Source organism: Nannospalax galili, unplaced genomic scaffold (genome assembly GCF_000622305.1).
Source record: "Nannospalax galili isolate Female #2095 unplaced genomic scaffold, S.galili_v1.0 scaffold356, whole genome shotgun sequence".
Taxonomy (NCBI): Eukaryota; Metazoa; Chordata; class Mammalia; order Rodentia; family Spalacidae; genus Nannospalax; species Nannospalax galili.
In genome coordinates, this window is record NW_008338126.1 from 1,464,416 (window position 1) to 1,474,911 (window position 10,496).

Consider the following 10,496-nt stretch of genomic DNA (forward strand, 5'->3'; position numbering starts at 1 on the left):
TTGGGGGCGGGAAGAGGCCCCAGGGTCTCCTGGTGACTGCACTGAGGAACTGGGTTGGTCTGGATGCAAAGTATCAGGAAGTGGAAAGGTCAACCCCCAGGGTCTCCTGGTGACTGCACTGAGCAACTGGGTTGGTCTGGATGCAAAGTATCAGGAAGTGGAAAGGTCAACCCCCACATCCAAGAAAGAGGCTGGTGCATTATGCAACCCAGGGAAGCGGAGGGAGGTGAGGGCAGGGCCAGGCCCAGAGGGCTCCTGGGGATCCCAGAAGGAACTGAGTTGGTCTGGATGTGAAGGATCAGGAAGCTGTGGTGGTTTCCCCAGGTATCTGGGGCACCAAGATAAGGAATGGGACAGTACCCAGGCTAGGAGGAGAGACGGGCAGGGGAGATGGGAGGGTGAATGAGTCTGGGGGAGTCAAGGCATGGAGGGTGCGATTGACTTACCCCGGAGAAAGGCCTGCAGGTGTTCAGGCCCAGGGAAGCAAAACAAAAGAAGTATTTATTTTGTCTTACAGTTTTAGAGGTTTCAGTTGGTAGTTTCTTGACCCTGTTTTGCTTAAGTTTTGCTTAGGCAAAACATCATGTTGGTGAGAACACCTGGCAGAGAGGAGCTTCCTTGAGTCATGGTGGACAGAATGTAGAGAAAGGAGGAGTCTGGAGATGGGGCATAACTTTCAAAGTCACTTCTTCCAACTGAGCCCACCTCCTAAAGTTTCTACTACCTCTCAAAGTAATGCCACCAGCTAGGGACCAAGAATTTGACATTGGAGCTATGATGTATATCTATTAAAACCATAGCAGAGGCCACTTTACCTCAAGACACAGAATCCTCCTTACTCTATCCTATGACAGACAGCCTGACAGTTGATGTACAGAATTGATGTTATGTATCTGTTCAGTTGTAGGTGTGCAAGCAAATGTATAGAATTAATTGATAGATTCCTAGAAATTATTTTTAAGATTTCTTTTTTATGTGCATAAGTGTTTTGCCTACATGTATGTAAGTGTACCCATGCCCTGCAACATCTGCAGAGAATAGAAGAGCGTGTCAGATCCCTTAGAACTGGAGTATATGGATGGTGGTTATGCTAGGAACTGAACCCCAGTCCTTTGCAAGAACAGCAAGTCCTCACCTACCCAGCTCTCCAGTCCCTAGAAATGATTTTTTAAAGACAGTTATAATATAGTATAATGTCATTTCCAAAGGCAAGCTCCATGAAAGCCAGGATATCTGTCTATCCCTCTGTGCCCCCAAGCATGCAGCTAGGGCTCAACACACAGCCAGGGCTCTGCACTCTCTAACTACCTGGCCCTGCTTGGAAAGGGATGTCAATTCCCAGTACCTCTCAAACCCTGTCCCCAAATGTGTACTCAGTGACCTTCCATACCAAGAACCTCAGAGTGCCAGGAAATGATTTGCTTAAGTGTTCACATCAGGTTGCCAAGTACTAGCCTATCGAGAAGCAAAACTGGCATCTCTAACGAGTCACTGAGGGTACTTGAGGGAGTGAATGGGGAGAGAAGAAAGGAAGGGGAGGAATTCCAGAGAAAGGGGTGATGCTTACTCACAGCTCCTCTGCAGAACCCCACCCAGTCCAACCAATCCTTTGTGTTAATTCAAGGTTTATGCAGCGAGCACACAGGTTCTGCCTGGCCCCGTGGTGCTGGCAGAGGTGAGTAGCCTGAAACAAGCCCTTGATCTTGAGGAACTCAGTCACAGCTGTTATGTAGCATGGAGATAGCCTAGAGAAGGGTAATTAATCCTGTTCTGAACCAGAGGTAAGAAGTGACATAGAATATGGCCACTCATAGCACTTATTTATCCATCCAACAAATAGTTGCTGAGCTCCTGCTGTGGGCCAGGCCTGTGCCAGGCAGTATGGACAGCACACAGACAAGAGCTTGCCTTCACTGAGTTAACAGTGCAGGGGGAAAAGCGGTTGATGTGCCACATACTGGGACACATAACCTCTAGCTGAGGGTCATCCATCACCCTTGAGCTTCCAGTATCCTAGGCAGAGATGTTTAAGCCTTATGGCTCCTCAGACATGCTGTGCTATAGTGTGGCTGTAATATAGGGACTGATTCCAGAAAGGAGGCCAAGGGTGTCACTGGATTGTACAATGATCAGGGACATTGGAGGTTGAGGTGATCCTTTGCCACTGGCCAGTTGCCACTCTGACTGGTTCTCAACTCTTCTCTTCCCTGCTCCATGTTGCTTGAACACTGGCACTATACAACTGCATGGTGCCTGCAGGAATCACGGGGCAGAGGGGGAAAAGGCCTGAGTGTGCTTCCTGTTCCCCCTGCTTTAGACCACCTTTCTGGCAAAGGCTGTACCCCTTCCCTTCTTTACCACAACTCCTGTGAGTGGTACTTCCCCCAGATCTTAATGGAATCCCAGAACGTGGCTCCCTCCCCAGAGGTTCAGGCATTGGTCTCTTAGCACCTGTCATTCTTACTAGTCTCCAGGTGCATCTACATATGAGCAGCTTCCCCTAAACCTGCCAACATCTCCATCAACCTCTCAAACCATCGGAACCGGTTCCTCCCAGGACCCTGGCTGATACCAAGAACTTCCTGTGGGAATCTACTTTGCATTCTACATAGAAAAAATAGTTCAGAGAGGCAGAGAATTGGTGATGATCACTGAACTAATGTGTAATCAAATGAGATAAAAGCAAACAAACTAGGTCTACTGACTTTCCAGGGACACCCTCAGCCTCCCTTCTGCAATCAGTCCCTATATTATAGCCATATCACAATCATAACATATTAGCATATCTGTTTAGGGCATTGGACACTCAAGGGCAAGTGATGACCTCCTCTGGAGGTAGCTCAAAGTTACCTGTCCCCATGGGTGTCATATCTCCTGCTGCTTTCCTCAGCTGTCAACTCCATGAGGGCAGGATCTCTTCTGTGTGGTATCCATGCCTCCTAGCTGCCAACTCTGTTATGTGTCTGCAGAACTCAGGATCAGTGCAGCCTCTGTGATCAGAGCAGGGTTGGTCCACAAATGATTCTCCGTAACAGCTCTGTGTCTGACGCCCCTCCTCCTCCTGTCAGAAGCTGCTGGAAACACCAGGGAATGCAGTGGTGTCACTATGCCGGTGCCAGCCGGCCAAAACGGACAGTACCTGAAAGGGGGAGTGAGGATTGAAAGAAATAAAAGAGACAGAAAAGATGCTTCTTGGGAGGGTTCACAGTCAATACTGCAGCCTCGGTTTATTTCAGCTCTGTCTTTTTATACAGAAGAACTCAATTAGTTACAACTGCTGTATTTCCCCACCTGTATCTGAGGGTCAGGGAGCGGTCAGATCAAAGGTTTCTTGGATCCTTTTGTTTACCACTAATGCCTCAAGGTCAGGTATTGTGAGGCTCTCCAGAAAACTTCTTCCTCCTGAATGGGCAGGTTAAGTACTGGTTTGCATGGCACAAACTCAGTAAATTCCCGACACACCTCCCAATCTAAGGTCCTCCCTAGCTCCAGGAACGATCAAGAGCTTCTTTTTTTTTCCGGTCTTTTTTTGAGACAGGGTCTCCCTGTAGCCCCAGCTGTCCTGGAACTCACTATGTAGACCAGGCTGGCCTTGAACTCACAACGATCCACCTGCCTCTGCCTCCCGAGTGCATGCGCCACCATGCCCGGCTAAAACAGTATATGAATCAAGATCTATTTTAAGGCCAAGGGAGAACATAGATTCTCTGGTCCAAAAGACTCAATGGTTTTTGACCCCAGAAGTGGTAACTCATTCTCAGTCTCCTGACCATCTCACCTCCAAAGCACACCCCTGCACCTCTACATAAAACTCTAATGTGAGACTGTTTCCTTCAGATCTCCTTAGTTCGTGTCTTAATTCATAGATATTTGGCTTAGCAGACCTACAGTAGTACCCAATCCAATCAACCTTAGTTTATCACGGGGTGGGGGAGGGTGGGAGATGAAGCCATGAGAAAGGAAAGGGATTTCTTAAGTTAGTTGCAGACTTGAATTGTCTGACTTTTGAAATGATTCCTTTTTTTTTTTTAACTGAGTTCACTCATTCCTTCACTTAACTATTATTTGATGAGTATCTACTATCTACCAGGGCAAATGGTGATCAAGATCAGGCAGGATCTGTGACCTCAAGAAATCCATAGTCCATCCAATAAGTTAGCATTGACATTATTTGGACATTTCTACCAAAACATCACTAGCCCAGGACTCAAGAAATCCAAGTTCTAAGCTTGTTCTTCTGTGTTATGTAATAGTGTTCATCAAACCGCTCAATACGGAAACTCAAATACCATCCTTAAATGGAATGAAGATAAAACAGAAAAAGAAGTTTAAGGCATGACCACATATACATAAGGCACAAAACACTAATGTGTTTCAGTTAGTCAGATCTAAAGACTTCAAGACTGGCTGAGAAGGCTCATGCCTGAGAGAGCCTTAATTATAATACAGATTATTGAGGGTACTGTAGGACTTCCCAGAGTATAGTGAATAGTCTGTGACAGTGTTCTGTGCTTTGTGGACAGCAAAGTGAAGGTCAGCATGTTGAACTAGACTTGGAAGCGGCCGTGTTCTATCCTTTTTTCTGAGGACATCTCATTTCCTCACCATCTCGTCTGCTTGTCATCTTTCCTGGGCTGCTCTGTCAGCTAAATCTTCCTGAATTAAAATATAATTTCCAGAAGGTTAAATGAAATGATGGTCATACAAATATAAAGTGAACATGTGTTAAAGATTTATTTAACTCATTAATGAGGGAACCAGCCAGATGGCAGAGCTGGCTTGGAAAGTGTTTGAAGAACTCAGTATTGATATTACATAAGCACTGCAGAAATAATGTTGGGGAAAGATTTCTTGTAAGATACAGAACTGGTTAATAACCTTCAGGAGAGTAAGACTGGTTTTCTTCCAGACAAAAACTATTTGCATCTCAATCTGCAGTAATCCACAAATCAACAAGTAATTTCACAGAGCCCAAAGGAATCCTAATAATAGTAAACAACATGTCAGACAAAAGTACATTCCCATAGTATAGGGGCTGACACCAACCTCTTGGTTTTGTAAATAAGTTTTACTTACCTCACACACGCCCCATTCATTTACATCGTTCTTGTCTCTGGCTGCTATAGTGGGATTGTTAACTGTCACAGAGACCATGTGAGCCACAGGATCAAAATATTTAATATCTGGTCTTTTGAAGAAAAAGTTTTTCAAGCCCTGAAAAGAGAAATAAATAAGCCTTGGGTGGACCTGTCAGCCAATGCTGTTCCACAACAGTGAAAGGGCAAGGGTGCAAAGACCTTTTATTGCTTTCATGCTTGGGATCATTAGTCTTGTACCGCTTCCACTCTGATTTCCACTCGACCTGTTCTCCAGACCGTTACAAGACCAATCCTTCAAAGCAACACATTTTACGTCACCCGCTGGTTCAACTAACCTTGCACAAAATCCAGAGCCCTTCTGCCCCAAGTCACTCTGTGGAAGGTGCACCTAGGACACTGCTTGTAAGAGTCCTGCAGGTGCCACACAGTGATCTACAGCTGTGTCTGTGATGACCGTGGCTTATTGTTTGCCCACCTTCCAGGGCAGCAGGGAGGCTTTAGGCAAGGAAACTGAAACTGATGATGGACTGGTAGGTCAGAGGGTACAAAGTCACAGTTGCACCAGATGAGTAAGTCTGGAGATCTAGTGTGGGGTATGAAGAAGAGCGTTAATAATACGTTGCATACTGGTCTAGAAATTTGCTAATAGAGTTTCAGTGTTCTAACCACATACACACAAAAAATACCTATATAAGGTGATCGATGCATGCATTTGCTTAACTATCATGATCACTTCACTACATATCTGTATATCAAAACATCATGCTGTACGCCTTAAATGTGAATGACAAAAGAGGAATTAATGCCAAGTAGCCCCACAGTTTCTGGGAACGAGCTTGTTTACAGATCATAGCACTTGGTAAAGCGCGCCATAATGTGAGTGCATTCCCCACAGCCTGAGACGGCATAGCTCTGAAATAAGTGCTGTGCTGAGATGCGGAGACAAGGGAGGAGACGGCCAGCTGGTAGGGAAGGACTGAGAGGACAACATCTGCTTTCTATTCCCAAGGCTCAGGGGCCAGGCGCCCTCCTGGTGTAACATTTCTTCATTCTGTATAAACAGAAAGGATGATTCTCGTAATCTCAGCAACAAAATACGCAGGCATAAAAACGGGTCATATTTTACTTTAATGAGAGAAATAAGGGACGATTTCCTTCACACAGAGAAGCCTGGGTTGCTGTAATTAACACCAAATGGTCCTGAGGCCAGTTGCAAAAATGATGAAGAGGTTGTTGGGACTGAAAGAAACCTGGGGCTTCAGGAGCTGCTGAAACATTGCCAGCATCCATTATACCTGTCCCAAGCTGCCGCCACCACCCCAGTCAGCCAGCTGCCAGCCCCTGCAAAGGAGGGCGAGGAATTAACGTCATTAAGTGCTTTCTACCTGCTTTACACACATAGAGTAATGCCGCTACTCTGCATGTTCAAAGGTGCAGAACAGGAAACATTTGCATCACTTGTGTGATCTTGGGCTCTCCAAAAGAACGGACTTCTTAGCCAAACACCATTGGGTTTTGCCTTGAGGTTGTGGAGGATGAGGGGTCCGCCCAACTGGGCATAGGCACATACACACATTACATACACACACATACACCCAAACCACATATACGTCACATTCATACACATCACACACACACACACACACACACACACACACACACACAGTCTCAGCCAGAAAGGGGCATTTCATCACCATTTTCCCAAAGACTAAAGTTCAGAAAAGTAAAGTAACTTACTTAAAAATCTCACAGCTTTGATGTTATAAGACCCTTTACCAACCAGAATCAACTTGACTTTCAAATTTCATTTATCACCATAAGAAGTGTGCGTGCGTGCGTGTGTGTGTGTGTGTGTGTGTGTGTGTGTGTCTCTAACCCAGTCACAGAGGACCTCTTCTCCTTCCCTAGTTACACTTGCTTCCCTCCTGTTCAGGTGTTGGTGCCTCAAATTGGACAGGCCACACTGGCTTCTTTGTTCGCCCTTTTAAAAGTCAACTCAAAATTAAACAGTTGGCTGGGAAGGGGCTTAGATCAGTGGCATACAGCACTCATGACATGAGATTACCTGGACCACACTCCAATCAGTTCTTCCATCTAACCAACCTTCTCCTTGAGCCCCATTGTCCATTTGTAAGATAAGAAGCATTCAAAGTCATAGGAGGAGGTGAAAGAGTTAACACAGAAGTGCTTTTGCACAGGGCTTGATACACAGAGTTTCCTTTTGGTTAGGACTGCCCATCATGAAGACTGAAACTTGAGCAGCAGAGGTCTGTCCTCTCATGAGGAGACCAACCCACCACAAGTAGCTGCTATATGTCCTCCTGTGCCCTCCCTCCATCCTGAAATTTTTATTCTCCTGCTATGTGTGTATCTACCTGCCATCTTTGTTTTAGGACCTATTCTAGTGAGTACAGACCTGCAGCCAGCCCCTGGTGCTAGCCTGGACTACTGAACTAGGAGTTAGGACCATCAGATGCCAGCAAAGGCATCTCACCTGTAGATTACAGAGGCAAAACCCAACTGTGTTTGGCCAAGAAGTCCATTTTATCAGAGAGCTCAGGAAGACACAGGTGTTGCAAATGTTTCCTGGTCTCTACCTTTGAACATGCAGAGCAGCGGCATTACTCTGGCCCTGTGCAGTTTGTCAGGATCATGTGACATTCTTTGGCCAATGAAACGTGAGTGAAGACAAGTACATCACCTCTGGTCAGAAACAATTAATGATAGTAAGAGACTTTCCAGAACTTTCTCCTTGTGCTGTTGATCTGGGAGATTTGTGTTGACATAGACTATCAGCGTCCCTGGCGAGTCTCTTGGAACCAACAAACTGTGCATGCACAAAATGAAACGTTCTTTTTTGAAGCCCTTGAAGTTGTGGAGGATGAGGGGTTGATTCCTGAGATGTAAATAAACTGGCCTATTTCACAAATGCAAAGCCAGAAGCAAAGCGTAAGCAACACGAGAACAAGGATCTTGTCCATCCTGTCATCCCCCTGCCCAGGAATAGCATAGAATGTATGGCATTGCTGTTATTGCTGAAAGACATTTTGAAACATTGAAGAATTCCAAATGTACGTGCCATGCCCCACGCTGAGGAAACGACTTGAGGAAGAACTGTAATCAAATGAAAATTAAATTAAAACAGAAGAGTGAAGGTAGGAGAGCTGACAAGGGTAATAAAGAACGGTGAGCAACGAGTCCTGCAGTATTTTAGAATTAGATGTAAGAGGATGATGAATGCTTGCCTGGGAATTGTAACATGAGTTAAGTAAGGATTATTGAAACAGAAGAGGTAGATGGTAAGAAAATACAGGATGATAGGACAACCGTTATGAGTTTACTTAGCAAAGCCCAAGAGGTTAGAGTACAAGAGAGACGCGGGTAGGTTGTCTAAGGGAGATCCCACAAGGGAGTAGAAAAGTGAAGAAATTAAAATATTTTAAAACTTCATCACCGTGGAGAGCCCAGAGCCAAATAAAACACTGAAGGAGGAAGGAATTAGGAAGAGCTATTGAACTTTTTTAGAGCAACAGAGAAGCATTGACTGTAAATATGGTTACCAGCCTCAATGACTAAGATATCTACTGTTCTGTCATTTCTAACAAATAGGTATTGGGTATCAGGTCCATGCCAGGTATTTCTGAGTGCTGGAGCTACAGGGGTAAGTAGGTCAAGGGCCCCTGCTTTCTTTCTTAAGACACAGACAAGCAATGGACAGACAACCAAACCACAAAAGTTCAGACACAGATCATCACCATGTCTACTTGAGCGAGAACTGAGCCATATTAAGGAGAACATTCTACGCACAAATAAAACCTACAAAACTCTAGGGTGGCCATAAGCTTAGTGGGTTCAAACAATGAGAAGAATGTCAGAGTGGCCAGAGCTATGTGGGGGTCAAGTGGGGTGAGTATCCCCAAACCAGCTCACAGAAGTACAGAGTCATTCATAACCTCATGAAGGCTTGTTACAAAAACAAGATTATTCTAAGCATGTAGGAAGCCATCAGGAGTGCTAAGAAAGTTGGGGGGGGGGGTTGTGCTCTGAGTTATTTGAAGACCACTGGTAGATGTGTGGGAAAAGGATGTAAAGGGCAGAGCAAGAGTGAAAGTGAGACACCAAGTGGTGGCCAGGGCCAGAGTGGTGGTGGCCGTGAGTAGAGACGAGATTGAAGTTCTTTCAAAGACAATTCATGCTGATGGATCAGCAGTCATAAGTGAAGAGAAGAAATGAATCCAGCGGATTCCATTTTTTTTAAGCGATTTTGAATAGATGGCAAATGAAGACTGGGAGAGAATAGGTTAGAGCTGGAGAGACAGGCTGTAAGCAAAGTGTGAGATAGTTAAACATCTAATAGAGAAGTCAAGAACACACTGGGACATGGGAGCTTAGGAAGACATCATGGATATACATGAATATTAACTAGAGAGAAGGTTCTTAAAACCAAAGAGAGTACTGAGCCTGCTGTCCAAAGGAAGTATTAAGCTACATATATAAAGCACTTGGTCTGGACTGAGTGTTAAGAGGCAAGACCTGTCATTGTTTTTCTGGTCTTCAGTTTTCTTTGTCATTATAAGAAAAGAAACAGATCAGCAGTGGTCACTGGGACTATGTAAGACTGAGAATGGGATTAAAAATGAAGCATGAGAAAATTTGAGGCATGTTTTGTTATGTCCATTGTGTTGATAGCTCAAAGATATGCACGCATCTCAAAACATCAAACTGTGTACTTCAAATAAGTAGGTTATTGTATGTCAATCATACCTCAATAATACTGCTCATTATAAAAATGAACAATTTCTGTCATATTTATAATGAATAATTATACCCTTATGATTTAGATAACGTTTAAAATACTTGAAATAATAAAAATTAAAGAAGTAAGATTCATTCCATCTCTGGTGACTTTTTGCTTTCCTAAACTTGCCATTGCCTTATTTGGAAGAAGAGAGTAAGAGCTAAAAGATGCATGAAAGAAAAATATGAAGATTTTCCTGAATATACGATAACGATAGGGAAGGGACTGTGCTGGTCAGGGCTCTCCATAGAAACAGACCAACAGGATATGATATGCACATATATGTAGATGAACATGATTTGTGTATCTCTAGAAATACAGTGTATCAGTGTATATATATAGTATTTTTCTCATCACTTTCACAAAACCCTGCCATAAACAACTTATAAGAGGAAGAGCTTGTTTTACTCATGGTTTCAAAGGGATCAGTTCATAGTTGCTTGGCCGGTGTACTGGAGCATAACATCCCAGTAGCAGGAAAGTCAGGCAGAGGAGCTGCTTAACCCAGTGGCAGACAGGAAACAACTGAGGGGAATGAGAACCAGATAGAACCTCAAAGGCATGCCCCAGTGACGTACTTCCCACACCTCCTAAAGCTT

At 44.4% G+C, this 10,496-nt stretch overlaps 1 long non-coding RNA gene across 1 annotated transcript in view; it reads right to left on the minus strand.

Annotated features, from left to right (window-relative positions):
• Window positions 1-2,856: 2,856 nt before the first annotated feature.
• Window positions 2,857-10,496, minus strand: part of LOC115070348 — a 29,789-nt gene continuing 22,149 nt past the window's right edge. The window contains exons 2-3 of the long non-coding RNA XR_003849513.1: window positions 5,077-5,214; window positions 2,857-3,139 (exon numbers count right to left, since the gene is read on the minus strand). This is a non-coding gene — a long non-coding RNA (uncharacterized LOC115070348). The remainder of the gene's footprint in view (window positions 3,140-5,076; window positions 5,215-10,496) is intronic.